The following is a 26,075-nucleotide window of genomic DNA, read 5'->3' on the forward strand; positions in this document are numbered from 1 at the left end:
TATTTCACTGATGGTTGTATCCTGCTCTGAATATCTGCTCTGATTTAATGTAATTTAGTGAGATATGGAATTATTAGGTGACACTTATAGAAATAATTTTTGCATTCAAGTAAATTTGTAATAAATAATAACAGATAATTACATATCTGTAAATAGAATCCATGACCTAAGGGGTCATTGGTGAATTAGGAGCGTCCTACGTGACAATCCGAATCTAGATCACGCTGTGCAATGCTTGCAGTAGCCTGGTTTGCATTTGGGTACATCATCAGTTTATGTATCTGTTAACTGATCACAACACCTTCCATGGGAAGCGGTTGACCTGTTAACCTGCGCCGGAAACTTATGACTTCCGAGCCGGCGGACTACTTATTCCTTTTTATGTGTAAATCGCTGAGATAGCTAGTGTTTCGCTATCGACACGATGCTCTATATTGTTAGTTCTATTCCAGTTATCAAACGGAGCGGTCATCTGACCAAACCATCTCTCTAGTGATGGAGTTGAGAAATAAAGCTGTTTTTAAGATATCAACTTCCTCCGTTTGAATCATCTCCCTTATTCTAAGAAGAATCAACTTTACTAGATATAATGTAGGCGAGAAGAGAAGTAGAACCAGCAATGCTTACGAACAACAGTCGTAAGAAAAGACACTCAATCTTTCGCCAAAGCGGAAGATAATATATGGTGGCAAGCGGAAACCAACATACACAAGAACCATATAAGCCTACCGAAGAATTAAAATCATCGAAGCCCAGCTATAAGTCAATAATAAACAGAGGAAACGGGATCTTCAATCAACATGCAACTGTAAACATCCTATGAAGACGAAGATATGTTCTTCATCGAGACGAATTCAAGCATCAACATCGACGTATAAGTGAACGACTGTCATACATATCTCCAAGAATCAAAAACCGGACGCAAAGCAGCATCGAACATCAACGGAAAGGAAGAAACCAACATAGGAAACAACGCGCGATCACAAGCAAGGACGTGGAGATTAGGCCAAGAGGAAGCGACGCGAGAGAGAGAGGGAGGCTGTGACGTCATCACGACATTGACATCTTCCTGCGACGCGAGAGAGAGAGAGAGGCTGTGACGTCATCAGAACGTCAACAATCTTTCGCCATATATACCAGAGCTAAGTAGATCCTTTATCTATTCAGGTTTTTTCTCAGTGAAGTGTTGTACATCAAGAGTCGATCGTCCAGTATTCCTGGGGTGAGTTACTAAGTCTTAATCTTCATTCATTACAGGAATCAATCTTCAACTACGAGTTCTCGCACGCAGATTCTTTTTCTTGTTGTTGCTAATCGCTTTTTCTTCCAGGAGTTCTGCGAATAATATCTTTATCAAATTATCTGTATTAATATTATCTTTTTGGGGGGATTTTCTTATTATTTGCAACACATTTTTACTGTATATTGCATATGCGTTTACGTAGTGGTCGTGTGTACTCTTATAGATATTTTGATAGAATCGCAAGGAATAGGAGTGATAAGAAAAAAGTAAAAGTTAACATGGCAACTACTACGGCTGGCAACCCAAATGTAGTGACGCTCGTCAGCGCGAGGTCAGCAATTGTCCCCTTTCAAGGTCGGGTCAATGGGTTCCTGCCTCAAAACGTTGAGGCATGGATCTCATCTGTAGACGCTCATTTAAATGCAAAAGGCATCACAGGAAGCCAAAAGCTTCATAGACTTTGCTAAAGGAGACACAAGTGTATATCTAAGAGGTGTTTCTTTCCAAGAGGCGGTTACATGGGACGAGTTCAAAGTTAGGTTACGTGCTGTGTATGGCGGTGAAGAGGCTATAGACGTAGTACTGGCTTTAAGGAACATCCTTAACCAAGCCTCTATGACTCAGCTTAATGTTGTAGAGCGGGCGGCGCTAATTGCCGACCGGCTAAATGAATATCAAGTAAATTTAAGTAACTCCGCGTGGGTTACAAGTTCCAAAATCGCCGTGAAAGATTTTATACGTCTCATTTACCTCACGAGCATGACAGTCATGTTGCCTGAAGCTTTAGTGCGGTGTTTTGACAAAAAGCTGCAGCCCAACAGTACGGAACTAGATGTGTATAAACAGATCAAAAAACACATGTCTAAATGTACTGACCTTGATCCCTCGCTTACTCAAGTTTTTGCAAAAAATGAGAATAAACCACAACAAGTAAACGTGGTCAATAATAATCAAACTGCAGGGATGGTTTGTTATAACTGTAAAAGACCAGGTCACATGATTTCAGACTGTCGGACGCGTTTTTGTTCAATACACAACAGTTCCACTCATTCCTATAATCGTTGCTTCTTGCAGAATCAACAGCAGAATCCTAAAAACACGCAAACAGTTGCCAATGAAAACAAAAAGAAGGGTCCTCAGTACTTTAAAAAGAAACAAGCGAACAGTAATGCTGCTCAACAGCAGAAACAAACAAATCGTGCTCCAAGTAACTCTGTTCCTGGGCCGTCTAGCCAGAACTTGCAAGGTCAGGCGAATTTTCAAGGAGTGCTAAACAAAGCAAATACCACGTAGTAAGCTCCAGGGGGGGAGAGGACGATGTTGGGTCATTAACATCAACATCCTTTGTATCAAATAATCAATTTAATCATTTATAAGATCATTGTGAGGCAATCGATTTTCCTATGAAACACACGGCCGAATCCAAAAAATCTGTGCAGGTTCCCGTAGATTTGCAACAAATTCACGCAATTATAAGTCAAGATGAGTTACGCCCAACCTTACATGCAGTGAATTTGAACCATAAGTCATTTACCTTATTCTTTGATTCTGGTAGTCCATGTAATATCATGGATTTGCGGACTCATCATTTGATTTTTTCGAACTTCCCTATAGAGAAGTCCGGAGTAAGACTCTCGGGTATAGGAAATAATGAATTAAATGTGGTAGGAGTAACTCATGTTCAGTACAAGGTCGGTAAGCGCAGGTTTCCGATACCTTTATCGTTGTACAAAACATTGATATGTATTCCGCTGTAATTATAGGATACCCGTCTATGGGCACTCAAAACATTACCTTAGCCCCTGCAAAACATGGCGTATATATCAAAGGAAAATTCTATAAGTCTTCTAATACCCTAAAATCAGTTTTAGATAATAAGGAGACAGAAAATAGTGTAGTAACATTGACGCAAGAAATCATTCATGCGACCCAAAAGAATTCTCGCTCACCCGTAATATCAGCTTGCACGCAAACTCTCGAGCCGAACGTAACTTCGAACATATTAGTGCGTGTAAAGAAAACCTTGCCGGGATCTGAAATGTTAATCCTTTCCGACACTCTGAAAACACACGGGATTATCCATCACACAAGCCATTTATACAGTCGGCTCACAACAACAATGTAACAACGAAGTCTGTAATCATTTGAATACCCCTTTAGTAATCCACAAAAATCAACATATCTTGGATGTGGAAGTTTATAAACATCGCATTCTTACCATAGCTGAGATCAATCACGCTCAATCAGTTGCGGATGAATCCCTTTTGCAATCTATAAAAAATAAAATCAGTTAAGACATTCAAGAAGAAGAAATTCAGCAGAAATTTTTGAATCTTTTAACTGAATATCATGATATTTTTTCCACTACGAATGGAACCTTAGGAAAAACGGATGTCATCGAGCATCAAATAAGGTTAAAAGACAAACAGAAAGTTATCTATGTACCTTCGTACAAACTTCCTATGAAATTCCAGAATGAGATAAATGAAGAAGTAGGTAAAATGCTAGAGAAGGAGTCATTAGGAAATCAAACAGCCCTTATAATTTTCCGTTAATAGTTGTACCGAAAAAAGATCGAACTTGGCGGATTTGCGTAGACTTTCATCGCTTAAATGAGGAAACAATCCCTGACCGATTCCCAGTGCCATGTACTGACGATATTCTATCTTTACTAGGTCAGAACAAATATTTTACCAGTTTGGACTTACTCAAAGGCTTTCCATCAGATTCCGTTGGAAAAGGAGAGTAATCCCATACACTGCCTTCAGCACAGCCAGGGGACATTATGAATTTTTGCGTATGCCTTTTGGTTTACGTTGTGCTCCCATAACTTTTACTAGAATGATCAACATTGTAATTTGGAGACTTGTTAGGAGATATTCTACATGCCTATATGGACGACCTTGTAATCTTTTCTAATACCTTAGAAGAACATCTACGTAAATTAGAGTTAGTGCTAGAAAGACTAAGGCAGCATAACCTAAGGATAAAGAAAAGTAAGTGTGAATTTTTTAAAACAGAACTAGTCTATTTAGGTTTCACGGTGTCTAGTCAAGGTCTTAAAGTAGTCCATGATAAGGTATCGGCTATCCGTAACTTTCCGATACCTACTAACGTCAAGGGAATACAGCAAGTTCTAGGATGTAGTGGCTACTACCGGCGTTTTATACGCAACTACTCAATCATAGCCGCTCCCCTAACCAATCTTATAAAGAAGGGCGTAGATTTCATATGGTCAAAAAAAAACATCAGCATGCGTTCGAAACCTTGAAAGATGAACTGTGTAGTTCCCCTATCTTGAAATTTCCTGACTTCGGTAAGGAATTCTTTATTGCAACAGACGCCTCAGACCTAGGAGTAGGTGGTGTATTGCTTCAACAATATGATAAACAGTTTTTCCCTATAGTTTTTTATTCACGTAAACTGAGACCTTCCGAAAGTAAATATGCAGTAATAGACAAGGAAGGGCTCGCTATTGTTAATTCACTAGTGCATTTTAAGTTCATAATATACGGTTATCCCGTCAAGGTTCTCACTGATCATAAGCCCCTAACCGACTTCTTTAAAGGCTTTAGTCACAGCCCTAAACGAACTCGGTGGCATATGATCATCCAAGACTTTGGCGCGAGGATCGGGTATTTACCTGGGAAAGCAAATATCATTGCTGACGCATTATCACGCAACCCCTCGTCATCTTGTACGGAGCCATTAGCTGAATTAATAGATATATCAACCTCCATGCCCATTGTTAAAACTATATCTGAACAGGAAGATCTGTGCTGGAGTGCTGAACTATTACAGAAGGAACAAAGAAAAGATCAGCCATTAGAAAAAATTATAAACGCGTTAAATGGAAATCCGAAGGAAAAGGAATATATAAAGTATTAGCAGCAGAATTATATAATCAAAGATAATATCCTGTGTAGATCCGTGACGAGGGAAACCCGCAACACACCACAGTTGAATAACGACCAGGTGGTGGTACCGATTTCACTCATACCCACTGTCTTAAAATGGTTGCATGCAAATCCACTGCATGGACACCCGGGTTTTTCCATCATGTCACAGAAAGCCAAATCCGTATTTTATTGGCATACGATGCTTACCGATATAAAAAAGCACATAGCCAATTGTCGCACTTGTTAAGAATACAAAGGGCGCGCGAAGACACCTGTCAGCCTAGGGGCTTATCCCGGGCCAAATCAACCCTTTGAAAGAGTACACTTAGATTTATTAACAGGGTTTTACGAGTCAGACAGAGGAAATAAGCACCTCCTAGTAATCATAGATGCCTTGACTCGATATACAGAACTGATAGCGCTTAAAACAAAAACCGCAGTCGAGTGCGCTAGGAAGTTTTACGAGTGCTACATTTGTAAACATGGAATTCCACACATGATCATATCAGACTCTGGCGGAGAATTCAATAATCTTTTCCTTAACTCCTTGTGTGATTTCCTTTGCATAAAGAAAATCAATACCATGATCTACCACCCAGAGTCTAATGGGCTAGTGGAAAGGGCAAATCGTAAGGTTTTAAACATTTTAAGGGTCACCTTAGGGGGGATGGACCCCAACTGGGACATTGCCATACCTGCGGTACTAAGCACTCTTTAATCACTCATATCATGTATCATTAAAATGTCACCGCACGAGGCACTGTACGGTACCCCAGCTAGAACGCCTTTCCATGTATTAACGCCTACAACCAATTTATCAAATCCTCTAAAGGATGTTATGGATGCAAGCATAAGTCGATATAATATACTTCGTAAGAATCTAGAAGAATCACAAATTATAATGAAAATAAATCATGATAGAATAGCTAGACCAACTAGAACATATGCCGTGGGCGATAAGGTATACAAACAAGTATACGTACGTAAGGGTTTAAATTACAAACTGACACCTAAGTTTGAAGGCCCGTTTAACATTTTAAAAACATTAACGGCCAATAGATTTAGGGTTCAAAACGTATCCCAACCCACTGATATGAGAATCGTTCCATTGGCACATATCAGAAACTAAAGAAGGGTAGATGGAGTGAGGGAAATTTTTGTATCTATGAAACTTGTATAATAACTTATATATATAAATATATATATATATATATATATATATATATATGTAAGTGTTTACATAATAAAAATATGGAATGTTAGTCCATATATATAAAAGACTAAAACTAAAGAGGTCAACCAGATTGCTTGCAGGAATGTGATCAGACTAGAGACGCTAAAGATGACGTATACAATAAGTATGTAGGCTAAGTTGACATGCCGTCACCTGTAGTCATTCAATTGTTTATAAACTTTAGTCCAAGCTTCCTGCTTGAGACAAACACCGTGACCTATAGCTCAAGCGGCCTACGTGATTAATAACTATGTCATCTGATTGTATGTTCGTATGTTCGAGCTACTGTCTGATCCTTTATGACTTGTAACCGAGATGGTAGTAGAACAGAAGAGAGTTAGCTATCGTCATTAGAAGACCTGTACCTCTTTACCTAAGCTTTATCATGTAGAGAGAATAGAATTAGCCATCATCATTGGCAGAAGCGATCAAGCTATCGTCATTAGAAGACTTGTACAATCATACCTGATCTTCACCATGTAAATTCAGAGAATATAAGTATTTTTGTACTTCGTGGTTTCTACTAGATCCTCGCCTCATCACTGAATCATCATGAGTTTAACACATCGTCGTCATAACCAAAGAAGATAATACCGACTTCGTAAGTGATCTACAAACCCCAAGACACTCCATTGAATATGGAAGTGCAATACCAACCGACTTAGCGTAAGATTATCGCAAGTCTAACATTACCTCATAGGGAGCCTTATTATACAAGGCAACAGCCCTAAAAGTGGTGGCAGTGACTGTACGCACCTAAAAGTGATGGCAGTGTACCAGAAGAACTCTACAACTTCTCCGAAGAAAAACCAGAATAATGAAGTATTATATAAGAACTCTTCAACGACAACGAAAGCAACAGATTCTTCAAGCAACTTAGTATCATCGTTTAGTGAATAACTTCAAGAAACAAACCCGACGTGTCTTTTCCTACGGCAACGCAAGCTTCGTCTCTCATTAGAATCATTCAAGAAAACATCGTTATTGAGCGTTTCCGGCACTTCAAGAAACAAACCGAACGCGTCTGCAGCATCGGATCTACAAGGGCTCGAATCATCCAAACATCGCGCACGGGGGAAACTCAAGCCAAAAAACCAGGTCATCCGCTAAATAGAGGAAGACCAAGGCCGTGTGTCGTTATCGGAACACCGTGACTTCCCACAAAATCAAGCTAAGTACAACCTTTTTATTCATTTGGAGTAACTTTGAGTGTTTCCTTTGCAGGTCGAATTTCGTTATTCCTGTGGCTGAAGTTACGAGACATTCTTAATCTTACTTTTTTTAACAGAAGTTCTCTACATCATTGAGATTTCGTACTGCGAGTTTTTATCTTTGAGTGTCTGTTTCCAGAAGTTCTACTGAAATATCATAATCATATACTATGTTAATTTTATCATTTTGGGTGATTATTAATCCCTTACGTAACAAATCATATTAAACAGTGAATATGCGTTTACACAGTGGACGTCTGTATTTATACAGATGCATAGATAGGGTCGTTAGGCACCGTAGAGATTAGAAAACACACAAAAACAAGTGGAACACCCGTACAAATCTAGATAAATTAGAGGTAACTATTTCGGGTCATGACAATAAATGCTCCTTTGCAAGTCCCGATCGCAGTTTTAGCCTTGAGTTTTTTGAGTTATATAAAATATCGAATCTCAATGACTCAACTTAACTTTAAAAATACGGCTGGATTGCAAGGAATAACATGTCTGTAAAAAACTTTCATTAGGCTAAATGCGCTGACCAGGATCCCTCACTATTTCAAATTTTAGCAAAGAATGAAGTAAACAACAGCAAGTACACGATAACGCAGTAGAGATAATTTATTTTAATAGTAATCGCTCAATTCTTTATAGTTCGTCATTCATACATTCGTTGCTTTATACGTAACTAGCAGCAACATAATGCTAAAAACATACAATACGTTGCCGATGGTAATAAAGAGAAGGATCCTAATTATTGCAAAAAGAAATAGGTAAACAGTAGCCCTTTCAGAATCAAACAAAGCAAACTCGGTTACTGGGTCACCTAGTCAGCGGTCAGGGTCAGTCAAAGCTGCCGAAGTGTTCAAAGCATAGCAAATTCCACACAATAAGCGACTCTAGCAGAGTGGGGAAAAGCGATGTTGGATCTTACATGCCAATATCTTTTTGAATTAAAAAGGATTTTTCCTATGAATCACACGACCGTATCAAGTAATCAGAGCAGGTTCTAGTAATTTTAATACATAAGTTATTATAAGTAGTGGTGGATTAAGCCCAACTGTAAGCGCCGTAAAAATTAGAATATCTTGTTTTATTCCTTTAGTACACGTAATATCCTGTATTTACGGACTCACCATCTGTTGTTCGAACTTCCCTAATGAGAAGTCCGGATAAGCGAGCCTCTATAGTTATAAAAAAAAAGAAAAACATGATCTGTATCTAGTGTAATTGTAAGATCCATCTAGGGGTATACAAAATATTATAAGTCCCCCTTGCAAAAAAGGGCGGTTTTTTAAAGGAAAATTCTATAAACCTTCAAACATATTAAAATCCGTTTGAACAAAAAAGAGACAGTTAATCAAATAATAACTTATCTAGAGGAAAAACTATACTTTGTTCTCATAAATCGTAAACATTGTTCAAATGACCCAACAGATTCCCTCCCACAACCGCAGTCGCAGTTTGCACGCAAAATCTCGAGAAGCATGCACCCCGAATGTCTTAGTGGCGTGTAAAAAGACTTTGCTGGGAAATGAAATTTTAATCCTTCCCGACACTCTGAAATATAACGATTTCCGCGAACAAAGCCCTAGACACGGTTGACTAGCAGCAACAAGTTAAATCTAGTGATCCACAACGTATACATATCGTGGATATGGAAGTTATAAATATCGCATTTTTTATTGTTGCTAATTTTTAATCCCGCCCAACCAGTCGTAGATGAATCTCTCTGATAATCTATCTAAAGTAATATCCGTAAAGTCATTCAAGCAGAGGTGATTCAGCAGAAATTTTTTTATCTTTTACCTGAAATACCAGGAAGTTTTCTCACTAGCGAGTGATCTCTGGGAGAAAAACGGATGTCATTGAAAACAAATACGGTCTAAGACGAAACATAAAAGCTATATACGTATCTTCGTGTAGAACCCCAATGAAATTTCAAAATAGAGATAAATGACGAAGTTGAAAAATGTTAGTAATAGGAGTCATTAGGAAATCAAATAAGCCCATATAATTTTTCCCTCAAACGTCATGCCATAAAAGATTGGACTTGGCGTATCTGCGTAGATTCTGTCGCTTAAACAAGGAAACGACTCCCGATAGTTTCCAGTGCCATGTACCGACGACATCTTATCTCTGTTAGGTTAGAATAAATTTTTCACCAGCTTGGACTTACTTAAAAGCTTTTACCAGATACCATTACCTAAGTGATTGTACCTCATACACCGTTTTCAGCACACTCAGGGGACATTATCAATTTTTTACGTATGCCTCCGGCTTACGTTACGCCCCAATTACAATATAGTGTTTGGAGACTTTTAGGGGATACCCAACATGCCTAATGGTTGGTCTTGTAATCTTTTCTAATACCTTAGAAGTACATTCACATAAACTAGAGCTAGTGCTACGGAGACAAAGACAAATAATCTCAGAGTAAAATATCTAAATGTGAGTTTTTAAAAAAAAACGAACATGTTTATCTAGTTTTATGTGTCTAGTCAAGGTCTTAAAGTAGTCCATGGTAAGGTGTCGGCTATTCATAACTTCCGGTACCTATTAACGTAAAAAAGGGGATACAGCACTTTTGCGCTGTAGTGGGTATTACAATCGTATGCAAATATGTAACTCTTCAATCATAGCAGCTCCTTTAACAGATCTTACGAAGAAGAGCGTAGATTTATTATGGTCTAAAAAGCATCAACAGGCGTTCGATATCTTAAAAGCGGAATAATGCAGCTCACCTAACTTAAAAATCCCTGATTTAAATAAGGAATTTTTTTTTTATTGCAACAGACGCCTCAGACCAAGGGGTAAGAGGGTATTACTTCAGTAATATGATAAACAGTTCTTTCCTATAGCTTTTTATTCACGTAAACTAAAGCCCTCTGAAAGTAAATAAGCAGTAATAGGCAAGGAAGGGCTAGGTATCTTTAACTCACTGGTACATTTTAATTTCATAATCTACGGCTATCCTGATAAAATCCTTACTGACCATGAGTCACTTACCGAGTTTTTCAAAGGCTTTAATCACAGTCCAAAAGGAACTCGGTGACAAATGATCATTCAGGTCTTTGGAGCCAAGATAGGATATCTACCTGGGAAAGCAATTATCATAGCTGACGCATTATCCCGCAATCCCACACCATACTGCAAAGAACCATTAATTGAACTAAAAAAAAAAAATATAGAAACATCCGTGCCTATTGTTAAAACCGTATCTAAACAAGAAAATTCCTTAACCCAAGAGATCGCGAGCATTGAATATCTGGGTTGGAGCGCAGAACTGTTACAAACTGAACAAAGCAAGTGTCAACAGCAATAAGCAAAACAAACACTTCGAACGGAAACAGGGTCAGCGGCTAAGCAAAAACAATAAACACTTCGAGCAGAAACCCTAAAGCAAAAGTATATTTAAAGTATGTGTATCAGAATAATGTAATCAAATGTAATATTATATGCAGGTCCATGACGAGGAAAACCCGAAGAACACAGCAGATGACTAATGACCAGGTAGTAGTAATAATCTCTTTCATACCAATCGTCATAAACTGGTTGCATTCCGTCATCCAGGGTTCCCTACTATGTCACAGAAAGCCAAATCACTGTTTTACTGGCCTACAATGCTTACAGATATAAAAAGCATATAACTAATTGTAACACGTGTCATGAAAACAAGGGATACACTAGGATACCTGTCAGTTTAAGAGCCTATCTGTGCCAAATCAATCCTTGAAAGAATATACTTAGAATTATTAACAGAATTACGAGTCTGACAGAGGGAATAAACACTTCTTAGTGTTAATAGTTCCTTGACACGTTTTATAGAATTAATAGCACTAAAAACAAACACCGCAATTGAGTGCGTTAGGAATATTTATGAGTGCTAAATCAGTAAACATGGAATTTAACACATGATAATCTGACTCGGGTGGTGTAAATCAATAATAATCTCCTTAACACGTTGTGTGAATTCCTTATCCATTAAGAAAACCAATAATATATTTTATCACCCAGTCAATCGGTTTGGTAGAATAAGAGATAAATAAGAAAGTGTCAATGTCTTACGAGTTACAACTCGTGATATTGGATCCGAACTGGATTATAGCGGTTCTCGCGGTTTAAATACCTTTTATCAATTCATATAGAATTGATACCGCAAGTAGCCTTATAGTACGCCGCTAGAACATTTTCCCACATATTCAAGCCAACCATTAATTTATCAAATATATATAAAAAATATATATATAAATATAAAATAAAATAAAAAAAAATAAAAATAAATAATGGATACAAGTGGAGTCAATATAATACAACTCCGTAAGAAGTCGGAAGGGTTACAAATTATAATAAAAAAGGAATCACGATAAAATTAATAAGCAAAACGTAACCATAGGTTAATTAAATATCCAAATATATATGCGTAAAGATTTGAACTCTAACTCAACGCTTTAGTAACGACAAATAAGCTAAAAGTTCAAACACATATCAAAACCTACTGACATATTGTCTGTCCCGGTGGATTTATATTCCGTAGTCAGTCAAAAAATAAATAAATAAATAAATAAATAAATAAATAAAATAAAATAAAATAAAATAAAAGAGATTTTAAAGTCAGGAAGTTTAGAAGTGAAAATGTATATCTATGCGAATAATCTTATACAGGGCAAATAGTATATATAAAATTTGTATGGAAACCCTTTTTTCATTAGTTTGAATAAGGAATATTTCACTTAACATAATTACAGTTATTTACAATCATGCAGATTTCCAACATGAAACTAATATATTGCTCAATTTTGGTACTGTTTTTTTTCAGACATTCTTCTCGTGTGGGTCGAGTATTAAAAAACAAAAAATTTATACTAAAGTCGTATTTATTACAGCAAGTAACGTAACTCTTAGCTGGCTGAGAGCAATCTCCTGCCAAGTGACGACGTCATCATTGCCGTATCAGCATTTGTTCCTTTTAACCTCAATAATCTGCTTACACAGGCTTCATCTGTGTGTGTGTCGTCTCGCGCTTGCAAAGCAGGTTGACTGGAGAAAGGAATGCTTAGCTCATGAACTTCACATGTGGTTCATGGGTCACGATGACATGACATATTCTTATCCGTGTGTGCAATGCAATTAGTTAAGGAATCGCAATCATTTTAAAATTAATGAACAAAATAAGCAAATAGAATTTCTATAACATCAAAATGAATTAATTTTTTCTGAACCTCATAGACAATTAGAATCAATAATTCAGCTTAAGACATTGGTATAAACGGACATTTAGAAGTATCAAGTCATGGATATGAAATATTTAATTGCAACATTAGTCTATTACAATTTAAGTAAAATCACATTCATGGGAAAATGTCACATTTTCTTGGAAAACCCAAAGTTTATATAGAAATTAGTTACATAGTGGGTTTTTTCGTTGCATCTCCTACCTATTAATAAAGTTTTAAAAATTAACCTCAGAGTATGCGTGCGAGAAATTTGAATATGAAACTTTTGTTAGGGGCACATAGGATCAGATTTTATCACAGCTTAATTTCAGTTAGCATAGAGAAATACAGAATCATGATTAATATTCTCTTTGACTCTTATGTTGCCTGGCAATCTTACAAATAGCTCCGTTTTCCACTTCTTTGTCTAGTAACTTACTACCAGTAATATCGAATTTTCTTTGGGATTCGTATTGATATCTGTTTATTTTTTATAATTATGGATATTTTTACAGTCATCATAGACCTGGATAGGTTCACTCATTGTTAATGCCATGGATAAAAAAGTTTGTACAGCTGACTCTTTTGAATTCCATAAAAAATCAGCGAATTCATGTGGGTTAAGTCTGGTCTTAATGGCTTTCTCCCCCCCCCCCCCCACCCCCCCTGTATTTGGATGTCGTCTGAATTTACTTTGCCCTTGTGACAAGTATAAATTTCACTTCGCAGCTGATTAATGGAACCTGTTACAGTATCCTGCAGTACGAGAGTTTCACATCGCAACTTCAAAAAATCGTTCGTCGCAGCGGACGACTACAGTCAAGTAACAAACGCCTACAATGTGAAAGGAATTTCTTGGACTTCTTCGACCGACACCCGTATCCCATCGTTAATCTCGTTTTAATGCGGAATGCTCCGGCGGCTGTCGGAAATCGACTACAAAAGGGACATACTTCCGACAATTACGACCCGAAGGATATTCAACTCTACTTTGCTGGCGAAGGACTCGTGCTGGGGGTGATTTTATTCATCGCAAACGAATTCGTGTGGCTTAGGATGCAGAGAACAAGTATGAGCGCAAAATAGAACGTTGGACCCGGCCCAGGCAAATTTCCCCCTTGTTTTAACCATTTGAAATTGGCCCTTTCATTTGGCTATAGGTGGTTGTCTGGAACTGTGTAATGGACGAAAAGTTGTTCGAACGCTAGTTAAATGTGAAGTAGTATAACCTCGGTCATGTATCCTATATATATATAAAGTATCATGTATCCTATATATAAATGATCATAAATAACAGAATCGAAATATATTTTTGCGTGTACGCACTAGGAATCTATATATAAATGATCATAAGTAACAGAATCTAAATATATCTTTGCGTGTACGCAATAAGAATCTATTTAAAGTGCACATATATTAATCATAATTATATGAATCCATATACATATGTATAAAACAATCAGGTAGCCTATAATCAATCTGTTACCTTTTATCTTACCAATATCTTGCAGTTTTATATATGAGTTAGTATATGGATTAATGAATCAGATATATAACAGTTAGCATAAAAATCAACGAATCAATCAGCATAAACATTAATAATTTTTATCAATTCATATATGAAATTTCTATCAGTTAAAATATGATTTTTATCATGTTAATCTTCATTCTATGCAATTATCAGAGTACATTAGTATTTTCTGTAGCATATGTATCTTAATGAGATGAAGTGAAAAACTGTATCAGTATATATCACGTGATCACTATTATTTACGAATATCATATGCATATTATGTCTAATATTTTATTACTTGAATCTGTATTTGTGTACACCATGAATTTTTTTTTACTTATAAGTACATTCTATTTATCTATATATATTCACATAGTGTCTGTATCACACTCCTATAAGTCAACAGCAAGTCAAGTTTGAGTAATATTCAGTGGTTGGTTTTGGTAGCTGACCGAGCTAATGTAAGTGTTTACATAATAAAAATATGGAATGTTAGTCCATATATATAAAAGACTAAAACTAAAGAGTCAACCAGATGCTTGCAGGAATGTGATCAGACTAGAGACGCTAAAGATGACGTATACAATAAGTATGTAGGCTAAGTTGACATGCCGTCAGCCTGTAGTCATTCAATTTTTGTTTATAAACTTTTAGTCCAAGCTTCCTGCTTGAGACAAACACCGAGACCTATAGCTCAAGCGGCCTACGTGATTAATAACTATGTCATCTGATTGTAAGTTCGTATGTTCGAGCTACTGTCTGCTCCTTTATGACTTGTAACCGAGATGGTAGTAGAACAGAAGAGAGTTAGCTATCGTCATTAGAAGACCTGTACCTCTTTACCTAAGCTTTATCATGTAGAGAGAATAGAATTAGCCATCATCATTGGCAGAAGCGATCAAGCTATCGTCATTAGAAGACTTGTACAATCATACCTGATCTTCACCATGTAAATTCAAGAAATATAAGTATTTTGTACTTCGTGGTTTCTACTAGATCCTCGCCTCATCACTGAATCATCATGAGTTTAACACATCGTCGTCATAACCAAAGAAGATAATACCGACTTCGTAAGTGATCTACAAACCCCAAGACACTCCATTGATTATGGAAGTGCAATACCAACCGACTTAGCGTAAGATTATCGCAAGTCTAACATTACCTCATAGGGCGCCATATTATACAAGGCAACAGCCCTCAAATATATATATCATATATATATATATATATATATATATATATATATATATATATATCATATTTGTATGTAAACATATTCTTTAACATGAGTTATTACATATATTTTACTCATTGCAGGTTTCCAAAATGAATCTGTTATTGTTAGGAGTGATATTGTTCGTTCAGACATCTTTGTCGTTTGGGAAGAGCACTAAAACAAAAGAATTAGATTTTAATCATGGCAATATTATAGAAAGAACAGAAGACGTTTTCATTACCGCAAGCAATATAGTCATAGAAGTAGACATGCAGGCGATATTTCTGCCTGAGGATGACGTCCTTAACCTAAAGAATGACCTGTTGAGGTTTGCTGTTTCGTTAAGTGAAATGCACCAACGTTATTTTCATGCTAACTCAGAGGTTTTGCTAGCTCAAACCCTCAGCGTCGCGGAAATGTTATCATATGACTTGCAGAATAAAACCGCCGAGGCTGAAGAACTTGTTCGAGACCTGCTGATGTGGTCTGTGCGGCACAATACTCTCGAACGTCGCAACCCGCTTATATTTGCTGGACTAAACATCTTGGGATCTGATGCAAGTTTAGGCTTAGGAATTTCAAATCGCCTTAAGATAAATAATCAAAATAAAAGAATTGAGTTTTTGCAACATAAAACCGAATTAGCTTTGTCCGAACTGCGTAGCCAGTTATCCTCAATCAATCAAATAATGAGTTTGGTGAACGAACATTCTAGTAATATCGATCAGATTATGGAAGTACAACACTTGCTGGCTACGTTAGCTTAATATAGTTCAAAAATAGATCATATCCGTACCAAAATATCACATTTTATTGAGAAATCAAAGGACTATGTAGAAGCTATTACGCTAGCAACAAAGGGTGTGTTATCCCCACACCTTATGCCTATTAAAGATCTGACTTTAACTTTGGAGAACGGACAGGAGAAACTAGGTTATATTCCTTTATTAGACGCCCATAAAATAGAGTTTTATTATAGCTTAATATCGGTAAGCGTTGAAAATTACAGGATAATGATAACTATCCCCTTTGATTCTTCCGATGCCTGGCAATCATACAAAATAGCACCGTTCCCAACTTTCATGACGAATAACTCAAGTCCAGTAATATCCAATTTGACGGGACATGTATTGATTTCCCCTGATAGGAAATCATATACAGTCATCAAAGACTTAGATAAATTCACTCACTGTTCAGAAGCCATGAATAATAAAGTTTGTACAGTTGACTCTTTTGAATTCCATCCTATATCAATGGATTCATGTGAGCTAGGCATAGTGCTAAACGGTTCTCTCTCCCATACACGCGAAGGTTGTCTGAAGAAACTTTATCCCTTTGACAGTAATAAGTTCAATTACAGACTGAACAACGGCTCCTGGATCCGATACGACAAGGAAGGTTTTCAAGTGTCATGTCCGGACGGGACCACAGCCCATTCCCAAGTCTTTGTCGCAGCTGACGGTTGTACAGGGACATCTACAAACTACACGGTCAGAGGGGTCCACACTATAATACGTGAGAGGTCCTACTTTGCGAACTACACGTGGGCGACTACAATTATCCCATCACTACCTCTCCCATACAACGCGCGGGTGGCTCATCGTTTGACGCAACTGGCTGAGATGGACCACGCGTCGCTGACTTATGCAGGAGGAGAAAATCTTCGTTACTACGTGCTACCCGTGTTTTGCGTTACGGCAATGATTATTATCGCCGTTAACATCTTTGCTTGGCATAGGTTGAGGCGAACACAGATGGATCTTCAAAGGAACGTTTTGCCGCGTCCAGACGACACTCCTGTTGCGTTAAAAGCGTTTGCGTTCAGGGCCATCTGAAACTGGCTATTTCACCTGGTTCCTAGGAAAATTGTCTGGAATTGTGTTGTGTGTGAAAAGCGGTCTGTACGCTGGCAATATGTAGGACAAGAGAGACTCCAAGCCTTTGCATTTTGAACAGTTAAAAGTATCTTTCGGGCACCTAATAAAATATTGTAGCCCAATATATATATTAATATACATAAAAGTATCTTTCGGGCACCTAATAAAATATTGAAGCCCTATATATTTAACTATTGGTGCGTGTACGTACCAGGAATCTATATCTGTGCACAATTATACAAATATATATATACAATTATACAATTATATATCTTTACAAAGAGTGGCAAGTACTCTTTAACATTTATCCATGATCATGTATCTTTACTGAGTAACCGCTACTCTTAATCGGGTTACCTATTACTATAATCTTCATGTATACATGTTAACCTTTTAACTATAATCTTCATGTATACATGTTAACCTTTTAATTTTTTTTTCTGGTACCTAATAATTATATATATATCAAACATGGATCTATATTTTCCATGCATTTTTGTTTATTCATGAATATGTCCAAAAAGGGTATGTAACAAAACCTTTTATGCACTTAATCACTTGTTTATGATTATGTCTAAATAGATGTTACGAGCACACTCCTAAGAAACCATGTTTAAAGTAACTTTTGTTATTCAAGGCTTGAATGGTAGCTGTCCGAGCCTAATGTAATAAATACATTTATAATAACAGATAATTACATATCTGTAAATAGAATCCATGACCTAAGGGGTCATTGGTGAGTTAGGAGCGTCCTACGTGACAATCCGAATCTAGATCACGCTGTGCAATGCTTGCAGTAGCCTGGTTTGCATTTGGGTACATCATCAGTTTATGTATCTGTTAACTGATCACAACACCTTCCATGGGAAGCGGTTGACTTGTTAACCTGCGCCGGAAACTTATGACTTCCGAGCCGGCGGACTACTTATTCCTTTTTATGTGTAAATCGCTGAGATAGCTAGTGTTTCGCTATCGACACGATGCTCTGTATTGTTAGCTCTATTCCAGTTATCAAACGGAGCGGTCATCTGACCAAACCATCTCTCTAGTGATGGAGTTGAGAAATAAAGCTGTTTTTAAGATATCAACTTCCTCCGTTTGAATCATCTCCCTTATTCTAAGAAGAATCAACTTTACTAGATATAACGTAGGCGAGAAGAGAAGTAGAACCAGCAATGCTTACGAACAACAGTCGTAAGAAAAGACACTCAAACTTTCGCCAAAGCGGAAGATAATAAATTGACATCCTGAGTTTTTGCTGACGACTTTTTTGAGTAAAAAAAAAAAAAAACTAGGAATCAAGTTGATGAAATGTAATTATTATACTTACACTAACGACAATAGCAAAGAATCCTGGTCATAATCTCATAACATTAGATTAGATATTCCAGGCAAAATTATTTTCAGAATGCATCTTTTGACGTAATGACCAGAAAATTGCCTGTAAAGGAAAGTTAACTCTGCACTTCACAATTCGCAATAATCACATTAAGATAATTAAACAAGTAAAAAATGCGCCGAAGTTTCCTCGGCGCAATCGGGTTTTCTTTTCAGCGTAAAATTATACCGGTGGTCTCGGTATAATGCTGTATGGACCGCGACCCATGAAACTGTAACCACAGCCAGGTGGTGGCCTGTCCTATATGGTTGCCATATGCACAATTATGGCTAAATTTAACCTTAAATAAAATAAAAACTACTGAGGCTAGAGGGATGCAATTTGGTATGTTTGCTGACTGGAGGTTGGATGATCAATATACACCAATTTGCAGCCCTCTAGCCTCAGTAGCTTTTAAGGTCTGAGGGCGGAAAGAAACAGTGCAGACGGACCGACAAAGCCACCTCAATAATTTTCTTTGACAGAAAACTAAAAAGGAAAATGGAAAGTTCTTTCCAGTGAACAAGAAGCTGATATGCTCTCTCTCTCTGGACCTTTCATCTTACAAATTCGAAAATATCTTTTTGTTCGCGTCCTAATGATTTACTTCATTTAGGGTACGTTCATTAAAACTAATGGAAATACAGCCTGATTAACCTACGATTCTTGTTAGTTATTACTGACCTTTCTATGCCATGCTTTTCTTATCTAACATTAAACATTTGCACAGGGCGATCACTGATGACTTAACAAGTTGGGGCTACATTTCTTGCAGTCGTAGTATAAACAGAATAATAATCCACAAATAAATATATATCAAAAATGAGTTTTCCTTTATTATTAACAAAAAAAAGGCACTTATTCCCCTTTCCGCTTATTTTACTCATTAGCACTGAAGTCTTAGATTATTCTGTTTCGGGCCATCTTACCAACTTACAAAATACCTTTCATTTACAACAGGTAATTAGTCTCGTTTTCGTCCTATTACCCTTAATGAAGCACGCAGGTCCTGACATAACCTTTCAGGAGGATTCTTGTCATCTAAAATGGTTTCAGAATTTGAGGTTCGTAGTTTGAATCATTAAACTAGGAGTGACAATCTTCCCCCCCCCCCCCCACCCCGGACCCCCTCCGTCCACCTTCCACTTTCCCTACTTACCCAGGGTGATGTCACCTAGACTTACTCTAGCTCAGGGAACAGATGTAAAATAAATTTATTAATAAATTGTCAAACACACGCGTCCAACCAATAACACACACACACACATACACATACACACATACACACACACACACACATATATATATATATATATATATATATATATATATATATATATATATGTGTGTGTGTGTGTGTGTATATATATATATATATATATATATATATATACATATATATATATATATATATATATACTATATATATATATATATTATATATATATATATATATATATATATATATATATATATATTCTACCTTTTGTTACGAATGTAAAATGCCTTTAAACTCTACAGTCCCTTTTATTTGCATTGTATCCACGTCGTTCGAAATTGCGTTTATTATTGTTGTTTATTTTCGATTCTGTTGCTGTAGCAGCTTCTACCTTACCTGTTGTTTTACTGGTTACCAAAATGTGTCAAAAGTTCTAAATGTCATTTTTCGTGTATAAGTAGCCCCCTATTTTACCTGCTGAATCCATAACATTATGCTGATGGTTTACCGCGGGTTGCAACGAAAACAATATGAGCATAACATTTACATCTTAATGAGGAAACCACTGGACGAGTGGGTTGCATACTCGGCTACCAATCTGGTAGCCCGAGTTCGCTCCCGGCTGGTACCAATGCGGAATCAAGAGGAATTTATTTCTGGTGATTAGAAATTCATTTCTCGATATAATGTGGCTCGGATCCCACAAATGGCTGTAGATCCCGTTGCTAGGTTACCAATTGGTTCCTAGCCACGTAAAAGAAATCTAATCCTTCGGGCCAGCCCTAGGAGAGCTAATAATCAGCTCAGTGGTCTGTTTAAATTAAGATATACTTAATGAGGAAAAACCAAAGCCTCTTGTTAAGGCTATTTGTTCATTTTTGCAATGATTTTCTTCCCATGACTCATAAACTGGCATTTTCAATACATCTCCTGTTCTCAAATGATTTCTGAACTGATGCCCTAGCGTCTTTGCTTAAAAAGACTGAAGATCGTCTCATCATTGGTTGCAAATTACGTAGGATTGGCTTGGATAATAGAATTTAGGCCAAAGGCCAGGCACTGGGACCTACGAGGTCATTCGGCGCTGAAAAGGAAATGGACAGTAAGAGGGTTTGAAAGGCGTAACAGGAGGAAACCCTCGCAGTTGAAAATGAACCGAAGATACGGTTGGAAACGTTGGAATTCCGCTACACCCTTAAACAACGAGAACATATCCCGATTTCCAAACTTCAATAAGTAAACTCTAGGGCGACCATACGCCACATTTAGTTATTATATGAATAAATTAATATTTTTATAAGACATTTCCTTAACCAGAATATGAACATCAGCCAGCTATTAGCAAATATCAGCCCTGATGAGAAGAAGATAATAAGAAAGGGTCTCCTACCTTCAAACAATAATAATAATAATAATAATAATAATAATAATAATAATAATAATAATAATAATAATAATAATAATAATAATAATAATAATAATAATCCAAAGAAAACCCATGATCACATGAGTCAATAAAATGGAAAAGTAAATAAACAATAGTATGTCTGTTTGATTTAGTTATTTAAAAAAGCTAATATTTCAAATAACTAAATCAAACAGACATACTATTGTGGATTTACTTTTCCAATAATAATAATAATAATAATAATAATAATAATAATAATAATAATAATAATAATAATAATAATAATAATAATAATAATAAATAAAGAAAGAATTCATAACGTGGATCAAGAGACGCAATTACGTAAGCGTCGCTAATTTAAAACGTTACAAAAAAATGTATAAACAAATAACCAATAAATAAAATTTAAGACTTGAAACAGGACCGTCTTTAAGACTGAACGTCTCTGCCACTTGCAGGCGAAAGGATTAAAAGGCTTAGGGGAGGATTTAGGACGAAAAGGAAGGAGAGAGAGAGAGAGAGAGAGAGAGAGAGAGAGAGAGAGAGAGAGAGAGAACTGGGAAAAGGGTGAGAGAGGGAAAAACGCTTGATAAGAAGTTAGCTATTTGACAGTATAGAAAAAATGTGCTTATTAAGAAAGTAGCTTTTAGATAGTATAGAATAACGAGCTTATTAAGAAATTAATAAAGTAATTTTCTTGTTAATCGTAATGCCAGCTAATAGTTTATTGCAGCGTACATATTAAAGGAATAAAATCCTTACTTACAAAATATTTATCTCCCAAAAATTCGTAACTGATAGCTTATTGCAGTATACATATTTAAGGGCAAAAAATTTGTTTCACAAATATTTACCTCCAAAAATTCATAGCTAATAGTTCATTCAAATTCCGAGCTAAGTTTATTTCAGTATACATATTCATAGGGTAAAAATTGACTTTACATACGTTTACCACCAAATAAATCGTAAAATTTCCCAGTCCACTATTTTCCTCCTTCCTCCTTACCCAATCAGTGAAGGTAAAACGTTTGCATCTTTCCTAGCAGGTGACGTCGCGCCAAAGCCGTCCCTCCCCCCCTCCCCCCCCCGGAAGGGGGGGGTGTTTAAATGGGTAGCAAATTCCCGAGGTGTATACTAGTACTGCACCAGTCCAGGTCTTTTTTACTGTGAAAATATATACAAACGACAGAAAATATCATAAAGACAAATAACCGCCCCTTCCCCCCCCCCCCCCAAGATATAAATAAAAACATAAATAACAAAATAATTTATTTTACATAAATTTACCTCCAAAAAGTAAAATTATAAAATTGCCTAGTCCACTGTTTGCCTTCTCTCTTCTCGCCCAAGAAGTAAAGGTAAACCATTTACCTGCGAGTATAGGCATAATATTTACCTGGCTGGCTAATGGCATCATTGAGAGCCTTGAAAAGGTTCGAGGAGGTCGATGAGCACTAAGCCAAAAAATGGCTCATTCTTTTAGAAGCATTTTTACTTCATCTTAGTTCAGGGTATTTCAAATATGGTAATGGTTTATATTATGTTTCAGTAATTTTGCGTTACGAGATACACGACAGTCAGGGTACTTCATATAAGGCATATCATTTTTTCAAACAGAAACAAGTACGAAATGCACCGAAGTTTCTTCGGCGCAATCGAGTTTTCTGTACAGCATCTGTTGAATGTTGTATGAAACTCTCTGCTGTGGCTGATTTCTAAGATAATGATAATTAAGTAACTTTACCTATCCACTTACATTTTTAATCACATGTAATCTAACTAGAGCAAAAACATGAAATGCATGTTAAAGCACCTTTAGCACCTACAACGGGGCCAGACGCATCACAGCTAACTTTAACCTTAAATAGAATAAAAACTACTGTGGCTAGAGGGCTGCAATTTGGTATGTTTGATGATTGGAGGGTGGATGATCAACATGCCAATTTGCAGTCCTTGAGCTTTAGCAGTTTTTAAGATCTGAGGGAGGACAGAAAAAGTGTGGGCGAATAGACACCCCCCCCCCCCCCCCCCCATAGCTTTTTTTTTACAGCTCCGTTTCATCACGCTGAAACATTTATAAAAACCATAGTGCGGATATTCACGTTATAGAAAGAAATGAATGGGGGCCTGATACCTGTATAATAATTACACTGAGGTATTCATGCTACTGGAAAAAAACTGCAGTAGTGCAAAAAATATTACTTCTGAAATTAAAAGCCAAAGTTTAAAAGGAACTTTCCGTACTTCCATAATGTCAGTTACAGTTAAGCTAATGACAATGAACACGCACGAACGAAATGACAATGAATACGCGCTTTCAGTAACATTCCCTTCTGTCAAATGGAATCCTTTACAATCCTGAGTACTTGCATTCACATATTTCATGTCCCAGCCCATTCTGAATCAAATCCATTAGAATCACTTTTAAAAATGACTTGCAAAATTTGTCAAGTGTTAACTCGGCCGAGATTACATTCGGGTAGCTGTAGAGCCGAACCATTAAAAACGCCAGCAGGTAAATGACGGACTATATTTGTACAGCAAATATAATTTACTTTGGCTGCGGTACTCTTCCGTAGTCTTGCAATGTTAACAGGCCATAAAAGTTGCAGCTTGCCATGATGGCAGCGAGGACAGTAACACCGTAATAAAACGATAGGTATTGCTTGTTTGTATGGTGTTTTTACGTTGCATGGAACCAGTGGTTATTCAGCAACGGGACCAACGGCTTTGTGTGACTTCCGAACCACGTCGAGAGTGAAGTTCTACCACCAGAAATGTACATCTCTCACTCCTCAGTGAAATGCCCGGGAATCGAACTCGCAGCCACTGCGGTGGTACGCCAACACTATACCGACCACGCTAGTGGAGTTAGCATTATTTGACTAACAATTAAGTGAAAAAGGCTGAGGTACTTGTATAGTACATAAGAAAGATATAAGAGAGTGTGATTGCTGTTAGGCTAATGGTATAATTTTGTTCTTGAACATCTGAAGACACTGTAGTTTTCCCACAGTGTTTAATAAAAATGCTTACTCAATATAGTTTATTAGATCATAAAGAATCAATTCACCCTGATAACAATATGAATGATTTACAATTATATCGTGAATGTGACAAGCGCCTGCCTGACTTGAGTCATAAAGAATGGGACACAAAAATTAAAGTGAGCTTTTAATCCTTACACAAAGAAAGACATGGTTATCATATTACCAGTGAAACAATTCTGAAAACTATGACAGTTACTTTACGTCAATACCGACTTGACCAAAAGACATTTCCAGGAGAAATGTTATACTACAGGGTGCTACAGAAAAAAAACTGGAAATTTTCAATTTACGTTATGTAATTTACAAACGTAATTTACCACGTATTTTCCTTTATCAACGAACTAAAAACCATTACCTAACATACACTCCTGACTTCATTGAACCTAACGAATGGACCTGAAAAAGTCCAGATGTCATCGTAATGGATTTTTGCCAAGTGGAGTTTACTGTTACATCACCTTCAATGACTGAGGAGAGAGGTCACAGACACACAATCTTCTTTAAAGGAAAATTCTGTTGATCGTCAACGTCGTTGTTTTAACAGTGTTTCTGTTAACAACAACTATTTTCTGTTTCCAACCTTTAAATAAACTGTGCCAAATTTCCTCCTTTCTTCTATGAACAACTGGTAAAATACAAGGCATGGCACACCAAATGAGCCTCTTTTACAAGTAACCAACTCAGAACATTTGACAGTAAATATTACCAGCCATATCTCTCGCTTTGTCATGTGAGTGCGTCAGTGGCCTTCAGAGCAAAGACTATTGCGACAGCTTTGCCGACAGATTATAACAGAAATGAGGCGCATAATCTCATTTCATTGCATTCAAAAACTACCCCAGCATACGTATTTGTTTCATTTAATACTTGAACTAAATTCAAATGATATCTCGCATGAGGAAATAAGTTTACCCTGCAACTGGATATTCAGAAATATTAAAAAAAAAAAACGTGTTTAACATCGTATTCAATTAACGTTACGAAAAAAAATGATATACAAACTGAAACATGACGACACAACATACTTGATATTAATGAAACGTGCTCTTTGAAGAGAGGATATCAGTGGTATTTTTTTATTTAATGTAAGAGGCATCGCATCCAGATAGAATGTAGGACATCCGGGATTTTTCAAAATCACAATAAAAGTTTACAATAAAACATTACGAGCAGCCGAGGCCGAATGCAATTCATATGGAGAATACATCATCATGAATAAAAATATTGTGAGAGTAATAATATTCACAAGCAAAAAGCAGAATAAAATGCCATGCATAAAAATATCAGACAGTAATAATATTCATAAGGAAAATGTAGTAATATCTAAGTATTATGTTTTACTGAATTAATAATAAGTAATTACTCTCTTTAGACCAAATGAAGATTGATGAGCGATGCTAATATTAAAGAAGGAAAAATGTTAGTTAATTACTGAAAAGGAATTGAATTACAGGAAATAATACATTTGCCATAATGCCATTCTGAGCTTTTAGACTGAATTGCTTGAAGATATCAACAAATACAATTAATTTCTTATTTTCTATTATCTTTCTGTGATGACGTCGATGTGATCAGATAATGTTTTAAAGTTGGCAAATGACGTAAAGGTTA

Source organism: Macrobrachium nipponense, chromosome 32, assembly GCF_015104395.2.
Source record: "Macrobrachium nipponense isolate FS-2020 chromosome 32, ASM1510439v2, whole genome shotgun sequence".
NCBI classification, from domain to species: domain Eukaryota; kingdom Metazoa; phylum Arthropoda; class Malacostraca; order Decapoda; family Palaemonidae; genus Macrobrachium; species Macrobrachium nipponense.